A 9,073-nucleotide genomic window follows, 5' to 3' on the forward strand; every position below is an offset into this window, starting at 1 on the left:
AACAGTTTGAGAAAGGAAAATGAACATCACCTCAAGGGTTTATGGTTTTGACCAAGGGAAGCTGGACATCACTGTTATGAGATTTATAGTCTCTGCAATTAAAAGGTGGACACACATCTGGGGAGCTGGACCCCACCAGATGGGATTCGTCTTTCTTCTTTCGGAAACTGGACCGTCACCATCTGGGGATACTCCTTTGAGATACATCCTGAGAAATGAAAATCACAATAGTGTATAGAATTGTGATGTAATAATTTGGAATAAAAATTGCTGATGAGTAAAAGATTGGAAGTAGAAACTGCTGAAAAAACTGATGAGTACCCCTATAAATACCTGTAACCCTCAACTATCGGTGTGCAGTTGGAGGGAAAACTTCCCCCACTGTACCCAGCCCTGTATTGCTCATACTTTACCATATTAATGAATAAATTGATTGCTGCTTGAATATTGGCCTAGTCAAGCTTCTTATTCACAACATTTCTAACACTTTCTAACCTATTTTTGACATCTTTTTCCCTCGAAGCCGGTTCCCCCGCGCTGCAGTTCCGGGCACGGCCGGCAGGGGCGCGGGAGGCTCCCGGCGGGCCGGGCGGGTGCGATGATTCCCCCGCGGCTGCAGGGGGCGCTGTGGGGCGGCTCGGCCGGGGCGGGAGCTCACGGGGGACCGCGTGAGGGGACCCAATCCTAACCTGCCCTCCCCACCAAAGAAAGAATTAAACCGGGAAACAAAGAAAGAATTAAACCCAGTTTTAATGCATAAAAACCGGAGCAGACCGGGATTCCAGCACACAGCAACACGCTGCGGGCAGAGGGTCCCGCCCAAACCGGTGGTTCAGCGCCACAGGCGCTGGTTGTGAGCTCCCAGCGGTCAGGCCTGTGAGGACAATTAATCCACAAACACCAGAGGTTTATGTCCAAAAAGGAGACAGAGGAGTCCTGTAACTTTATTCGAATGAAGGGAAAAGTCATGTCCATTTTCCATGGAGTCTCTCAAATTTTTGGAGGACGCAGCCTCCTTTTTATCCTAATTTCCCGGCCACATTTCTTTCTCTCTTTCCCCACTGCCTGAGGTACTTGTGAGGTACAGACTTCCCAATATGCCTGATACCTAAAACCCTCTTTTAATTTAACCCCCTTCCCCCCACCTCTTTGTCTTTTCTGTGTATCAATCAGTGGAATTCCTATGGAATTTATAGTTCTTCCCATTGTTTCTTTCATCTCTCAGTATCCAATTTTATTTATCAGCAGACCTACAGTTTGTTTGTAAAGACAAATCCCTCTCATTCCATTCACAAATCAGCAGAATCCTTCCCACTGTTTCTTTTTCCTCTCAGTGCTGGTTTTATCTACCAGCAGATCCACAGTTTGTTTGTAAGGAAAAATGCCTCGATCCTTCCAGACTCCAGGGAAACAGGCAAACAGCTCCCTACAAACCCAGTGTGAAAAATGTGTATTTTATGATTGGCCTTTTGTAAATATTAAAATGAATATTGTATGTGTTATGTTAGAAAGTTATGCTGTATTAATTTTCTTAATTAGTGTGCTAAATAGAATTCTAGGTTATAACATAATGTTAAAATAGAAACTATGCTGTGTAAGATACTTTTTTTAAAAGAAAGGACTTGCACCGAAGTAGCAGCCACAGGACACCTAAATCTTTCTGAGAAAAAGAATTTATTGCTCCATAATCAGAAGAAACAAACTTCTTCCTGCCTTGCTCAGTCGTGAAGACGCTGTTAGGATTAAGAGGAAGAAGTTGACGATGACCAGACAGAATCCTGTGTTTGAATGGAATTTATGCATCATGTATGAAGTGTATGAATATGCAACAAGCTATAGGTTTTAAGGGTTAATCCTCTGTTAATGTGGGTCCTTTTTTGGGCTTATGTTGCCCAGAAAAAGGTACCTGGACTGTCCTTAACTCTTTGTTTCTATTGTCTTATGTTGTCCTAATCCTAATTGTCCAAATTATTATTACTCTAATAATATTGCTATTTTTATTATCATTTTATTACCATTAAACTTTAAAAATTTTAAAAACAAGTGATTGGCATTTTTCACATGCATATGCACAACCCCAGCACCTCCCATCCCTGCTCTGTATTAAAATGAGGTTATTAGGCCTTCACACTTGCACAATTCTTCTCTTCAATTGGGTCAGTGGTCTCAAACTGGGTCAGTGGTCCCAGGGATGAAGTCAGGAAGGTCTTCCTCAGGTCTCTGTGACCCTCTGTCACAATCCAAAGCCCCCTGCTTAATGATGGATTAACACATTAATCCATCATTAATTAATAAGGTGCTGGGCATTGTTCTACTGGTTCCAATATGTTCCTATAATGGTTCACTTGCTCTCCTTTCTTCCACAAATGAGCTCATAATATAACAATTAGCTTTAGCTTAAGCATCTAATAATCATTAACTTATCGTTGGTGTATTTAGCTTCAATATTGAGAGGAATATGGATTTGTCTTTACAAACAAGTGTGGGTCTGCTGGTAGATAAAACCAGCACTGGGACATAAAAGAAACAATGGGAAGGGTTCCACTGTTGGTGAATGGAAAAAGATATTTGCTTTTACAAATAAACTTTAGGTTTGCTGATAAATGAAATTAGATATTGAAAGATGAAACAATGGGGAAGAAAAACCCCTAAATTCCACAAGAATTAAAAATTAAATGGGAGGGTTATACATTAGAGGGAAATCTTTGGTATCAGGTGTATTGGGGAGTCTGTCCCCCTCAAGTACCTCAGAAATGGGGAAAGAGAGAAGGGAAATTAGGATAAAAAGGAGGCTGCATCCTCCAAAAATGTGAGAGACCCCAGGGGAATGCCCGATGGCCTCTCCCTTCATTTAGCTAAAGTTACAGGACTCCTCTGTCTCCTTTTTGGACATAAACCTCTGATATTTGCGGATTAATTTTCCTAACAAGATGAATTGGTTCTAACCCTCAGCTAAAATCTTTAAGTCTTTTAATACATGATTCACTACAACAAGGCTTTGTCTTCCCCTCTCACAGTTACTGGTCCCCTCCAGCTCCCAGGGTGCCAGCAGGAAGGAAAACAGAGGGAAGGTGTAGGTTGGAAAGAAGAGGCTCTGTGGGCATAGAGGGTGCCCCTCCATTAATTTTCCTAACATAAAGAAGAGACTCAACTTTCTCTGCACAGCACCTTCTTGTGCTGGCTGCCAGAGGTTAATGCATCCAATCTCCACCTTCCCTGTATTTTCCTGGAATGTGTATGATCCTGGAATGTGGATGTGTGTGAGGGAGTCTCCTGCAGTGAAAGGGTGAAGCCCAGACTGGGCTGTGGAGATCCAAGTGCCTCACACCACAGCAGCCAGAGCAGGGCTGGGCTGGGCTGGAGGGCAGGAGGGAGCCATGGCTTGTGTGAGAGCTGCCACTGCTCCAGTGCCAGGGAAAAGCTCAAGAGTTGCTGCTGTAATTCCAATTGTCTATTGGAATTTTCTATCCAAGTGTCTGATTGCTCACATTGCTGAGACCTCTCGGAGTGAGCTCGCAGCAGCCAGAGCAGGGCTGGGCTGGGATGGAGGGGTGGAGGAGGTCACTGGTGACTCCCTGCTGGCCCTGGGACAGGCTGTGGGGGAATCTGGGCAAGGGGGACACGATTTGGGACATGTGTGTGCCACCTGTGCACAGCAGTGTCCAGGGAGCCAGGCCAGGTGTCTGTGGTGCAGTGTGGGCATGGCTGCTCTGCCTGGTGTGTGTTTCATCCCTGCCACCAAGAATAACAAAGAAAACCCCCAGCAACCCCAGCAGCACTTCTGGGACTCTCACAGCTGAACATCTCAAATTACTTTTCAAAATTGTGCAATGTCTTGCAGTGGACTGTCAGAAGTTAAATGAACTACATTCAGGCTTGTCTTACAGCCTAAGGAAACCCAAATAAACTCCATTTTCCCAGCCTAGACACAGGAAGACCATTTACCCCAGGTGATTGAAGACCAAAGTCTGGGAAAGAACAGGGGAAAAGTGCATCTCTCTTGGCTGCTCTTACACATCATTGTCAACAGATCAAAAATCCAGTGAACTTGTCAGCTGCCCAGCTGAGTGAACAGCAAACAATCTGGGAATACAGGGCTAGGACCAGAGAAAAGCAACAAAGGACATGGGAGAGGAAGAGGGAGAAAAAGCATAGGCTGGGGGGAAGAACATTTGAGGACAGGAGCATTGCATCTCTGGAAAAAGGAAAAGGGTATGTGACTTTATCCCAAACAAATGGGGTTTGCTGGAGGGAGGAGTGGGGAAGGACAGTAATTGACTAAAGAAGGAAAATGAGACTGGTTTGACCCAATCAGTGCTCAGGTTCCTCATTTATGCCTCTGCTGGCTCAAAGTTTTTAACTAACTTCCCTTCTTTGTTCTCACACCAAGAAGCCCTCTGTAGCCTGCTGCACCTGAAGTTTATATCGATACAAGGTTCCAAGGGATGGTGTGGAAATGCAAGGACAACAAGTGACAGAGTGGTGGGAAGGTAAATCTTCATGTGCTGTTCACAGATGCCTGGCACAGGGAGCTGAACTGATCCACCCTAAAGCTGGGGGGAAAGGAAGCAGTCTTCCCCAAAAACCAGCAAAGGGAGAAAGCTCCTGCTCTGAGCTGTTAGCCAATGACAGGCAACAGAACTAGGCAAAATTATCTGTACCCTGCTGAAACATGGACACCATCACCAGAATTAGGCACTTGATATGAGATTGAACTGGCCTGAAATACAGCAGAGAAGATTTCTATCAATGGCTTAGGACATAAAAAACCTAAGCTTAAAAAAACATGTATCAAAGCACTGTTTCTCTTTTTGGTAATCAAACTGTCACTGTGTCATGCTGCATTGCCTCCATAATGTCTTGCTTTGTATAAAATTAGAGACAGGAGTGTGTGACTAAACTCAGAGTTCCTGAACACATGTAATTTACATTGCCAGGTGCTGAGGCCAGTTGGCACAGAACAACTTGCTCAGCAGCTTCAGCAGCTTCAAAAACTACACCTAATTCACTGTTGGGGATTCCTTCACTTGAAAACTTTGTCTGGAAGTCATTTTTAAGAGCAATGCTTGGCACAGAGGGAGTGCAGCAGGGACCTGCCCCTGCTCAGGTGAGGAGGGAGCTGTGCTGCCCATGGCTCATGTGAGAGCTGCCCCTGCTCCAGTGCCAGGGCAAAGCTCAGGAGTTGCTGCTGTAATTCCAATTTTCTTGGCCTTTCTATCAAGTGTCTGATTTCTCACATTTCTGACACCTCTCAGAGTCAGCTCACAGCTCCAGGAAGTGCAGAAGGAATTGTCTGTGGAAACCTTAGAGAGAAAGCCAGCACTGTCCTGGGCTGAGCCCCCAGCATGGGCAGCAGGTAAAGGGGGGGATTCTGCCCCTCTGCTCTGCTGAGACCCTGCCCTGCAGAGCTGCCTCCAGCACAGGGAGGACAAGGAGCTGCTGCAGTGAGCCCAGGGAGGCCACAGAGATGATCTGAGGGCTCTGCAGCTCCTCTGCTCTGGGCACAGGCTGGGAGAGCTGGGGGTGCTCAGCTTAGAGAAGGCTCCAGGGAGACCTCAGAGCCCCTTCCAGGGCCTAAAGGGGCTCCAAAAGTCTGGAGAGAGACTTTGGACAAGTGCCTAGAGTGCCTGAACAAGGCACTCATTGGCTTCCTAGTGCCAGGAGCAGGGTTAGGTGGGATATTGGGAAGAAATTTTTCCCTGTGAGGCTGGTGAGGCCCTGGGACAGGTTGCCCAGAGCAGCTGTGACTGCCCGGTCGCAGACATGTTTTATGAAAAATCCTTTCCTTAGGATTTTTCCTCCTGAGGAGCTGAGAGGCCTCAGGAACAGCAGATAACAATGGTTATCTGCTGCTGTGGAATGCAACAGGGGGATCTGTGATTGGTCTCATGTGGTTGTTTCTAATTAATGGCCAATCACAGCCCAGCTGGCTCTGACCGAGACAGAAACTTTTGTTATCATTCTTTTTCTATTCTTAGCCAGCCTTCTGATGAAACCTTTTCTTCTATTCTTTTAGTATAGTTTTAATGTAATATAAATAATAAAACAATAAATCAAGCCTTCTGAAGCATGGAGTCAGATCCTCATCTCTTCCCTCATCCAAGAACCCCCGTGAACACCCTCACGCTGCCCCATCCTTGGAAGTGTTCAGGGACTTGAAAGAGCCTGGTCTATTGGAAGGTGTCCCTGCCCATGGCAAAGGGGTGGGATGGGTTCATCTTTAAGGTCCCTGCCAGCCCAAAGCAGTCTGTGAGTGTTTGAACTCTATGGAATATGGCATAACCTGAAGCACAGAGCAGTTTCTTTCACACAGATGTGAAAAACAGTGTTATTATATGGCCTGAGGGACTAGAGAAAAAACCTGAAGAATATTACTACCACCTTTGCCTCTTACCTGCAGAACAGAAAACAATTCTGTTTTACAGTGGTGAGTTACTGTCAGGTTCTGTGAAATGGCAGAATCAGTGGACAGTGTGTTCCCTTCCAAGGAAAACCCAGCGCACTTTCCAAAAATACTCCCAGAATTTTGCATTTCTGTAGTTGTTTGTCACACAGAGGATTTTTGGTGAATATATGGGAATAGAATTGCGTGTGAGGGAGAGACTGAGATAACATCACAGCGAGGGTTAAGTTCCTTCTTACTCTCTTATTGCCTTATTAGTGCTAAAATCTGTAGCACAATTACCCACAGCACTCCATTTGGCAGCTGCTCGTTGTTAAGTAAACACATATTCCCATCAGATAAATACACTTTGGTGTCATAAACTCACATAGCCACCAGATACAGCTTCACTTCCAGCGTCCTCCTGTCTCCTGTGCAGATGGTGAAACCTGAAATAAAACACGAGGTTTGCTCCCAAGAGCCATCAGCAACAACTTGGTAACATGGTTTTCATTAAGAAATGTAGCTCTATTTTTAAAAATTATTAATCAGGGGATTAATAGTGAAAGCAGTCCTGAATTGGTTTGGAAAGCTGAAAGTTGCATTAGGCTTTGTCCCAGAGCAGTGAGAGTGGCAGCAATGCTGATTTCTGTAACAGACACATGTTGCTGTTGCCAGAGCCCAGATTTAGTGAGGAACAGGCACAATGGTCACTGTGAAACTTTTCTGGAAGCAGGGACTGAAGCAGAAGCGTTCTCATTCTTCATCCTCTAAGTATCCAAATCATTTGACAGCTAATTCCTGAATCCAAACATCCACAGTGAAAAAAACCAGCGAGCAGAAGAGAAGTCTCACAAAGGCAATCCTGACAGAGGCTTTCCCAGCTCTGGGGCCCACTGCAGTCGAGTTAGCTGCTGGGATTTAGAGAGAAGCCCATCAAGAGGAGAAATGCCGGCTTCAGATTTCAAAGCACTGCATTTGCAAGCTGCTTCTGCCCCAAGACTGAGCTGTCCACTGCCAATGGGATGGATGCTGTTACAAAGAAAAAGTATATTCCTGGAGAAAAAGGAAACATAAGGGATTTATAATTGAGTTTATAATTTACTTACTTAGCCTAAAAATCCAGCTTCTACAACACAGTGCAATTAGGAAGAGCAAATGGGCTAACATGTGAACATCCTTGTTGTTGTGCAAGAATTCTCTCTTTATTTTCATTTTATCAGAATAGGTGTGGAAATTTGCAGGCAGTCCCGACATGGGAAGAGATGAGGATCTGACTCCATGTTTCAGAAGTCTGATTTATTATTTTATGATATATATATTATATTAAAACTATACTAAAAGAATAGAAGAAAGGATTTCATCAGAAGGCTTGAAAGGAATAGAAGAATGATAATAAAATCTTGTGACTGACCACAGTCTGAGACAGCTAAATGTGATTGGCCATTAATTAGAAACAACCACATGAGAGCAATCATAGATCCACCTGTTGCATTCCACAGCAGCAGATAATCAATGTTTACATGTTGTTCCTGAGGCCTCTCAGCTTCTCAGGAGAAAAATCCTGGCAAAGGGATTTTTCAGAAAATATCATGGCTACAAATAGGGATATCCTCAGAGCACCCAAGAAACGACTCAGGGAAGTTGAAGCATTTGGAGAAACTTGGAATCAGGCTCCAAAATGTCCTGTTTACCTTTACAGTCTCTTTTACTACAAATCAGATTGGTCACAGCTAGGAAGGAGGATGGGGACACACTGGGAGATCAGATCCAGCTGGAGCTCTGTGTCAGGGGGCTCTGATGAGCAAAGAGAGGAGGGTGCAGTGCCAGCCCCACTGCCCACCCTCACTGCCCAACCTCTGCAGAACACGAGACCCTCAAGGTGCCATAACAGAGGACAGCAGTGTTCAAAGTCATCATGTTTAAGGGCAAGTTTTAATTCTGTAAAAAACCTTTTTTTCATTCTGACTGTCCCTCAGCTGATGGTGCCTCAGCTCCAGGTTTTGGTGTTGACACCAGGCAGCACAGCAGCCCCTCAGCCCCACTCCTGTTAGATTTGCAGCAGCCTCTTGGACTGCCAGGCCACTGAACCAGGTGAGAGCTTCCTGCCTCACAGCCATGCCCATTCCCCCGTGGGAAAACCCTGAGCTCAAGATTTGGGTTTTTTTCAAGATGGTCCCTTCTGCTCTCCAAACCTTCCCCAGCTCAGCAAAATGCAGCTTTCCAGTGCCTGAAGGGGCTCCAGCAAAGCTGGAGAGGAGCTTTGGACAAGGGCCTGGAGTGCCAGGATGAGGGGGAATGGATTCCCACTGCCAGAGGGCAGGGCTAGATGGGATTGCCATGGTTTGGCACTGCCCAACACCAGGCACCCAGGAAAGTCACTGGTTCACCCTCCCTTGCCACAGCTGGGTAGAGGAGAGGAAAAAAAAATAATATAGGGTTGAATGAATTGAGATAAGGATTGGGAGAAAACACTTCAAGGGCAAAACAGGCTCAGCTTAGGGTTGCAAAGTGAATTTATTACTGACAGAATTAGAGGAGGATAATGAGAGGTGAAATAAGCCCTTAAAACACCTTCTTCCCCCCAGCCCCTCCCTCCTTCCCACTGGCAGTGCAGGGAAACAGGGCATGGGGGGTTTGGGGTCAGTTCATCAGCCAAGTTCTTCTTCTGCTCAGGGAGAGGAGTCCTTC

This window comes from Zonotrichia leucophrys, chromosome 25 (assembly GCF_028769735.1).
Source record: "Zonotrichia leucophrys gambelii isolate GWCS_2022_RI chromosome 25, RI_Zleu_2.0, whole genome shotgun sequence".
In the NCBI taxonomy this organism is placed as follows: Eukaryota; Metazoa; Chordata; class Aves; order Passeriformes; family Passerellidae; genus Zonotrichia; species Zonotrichia leucophrys.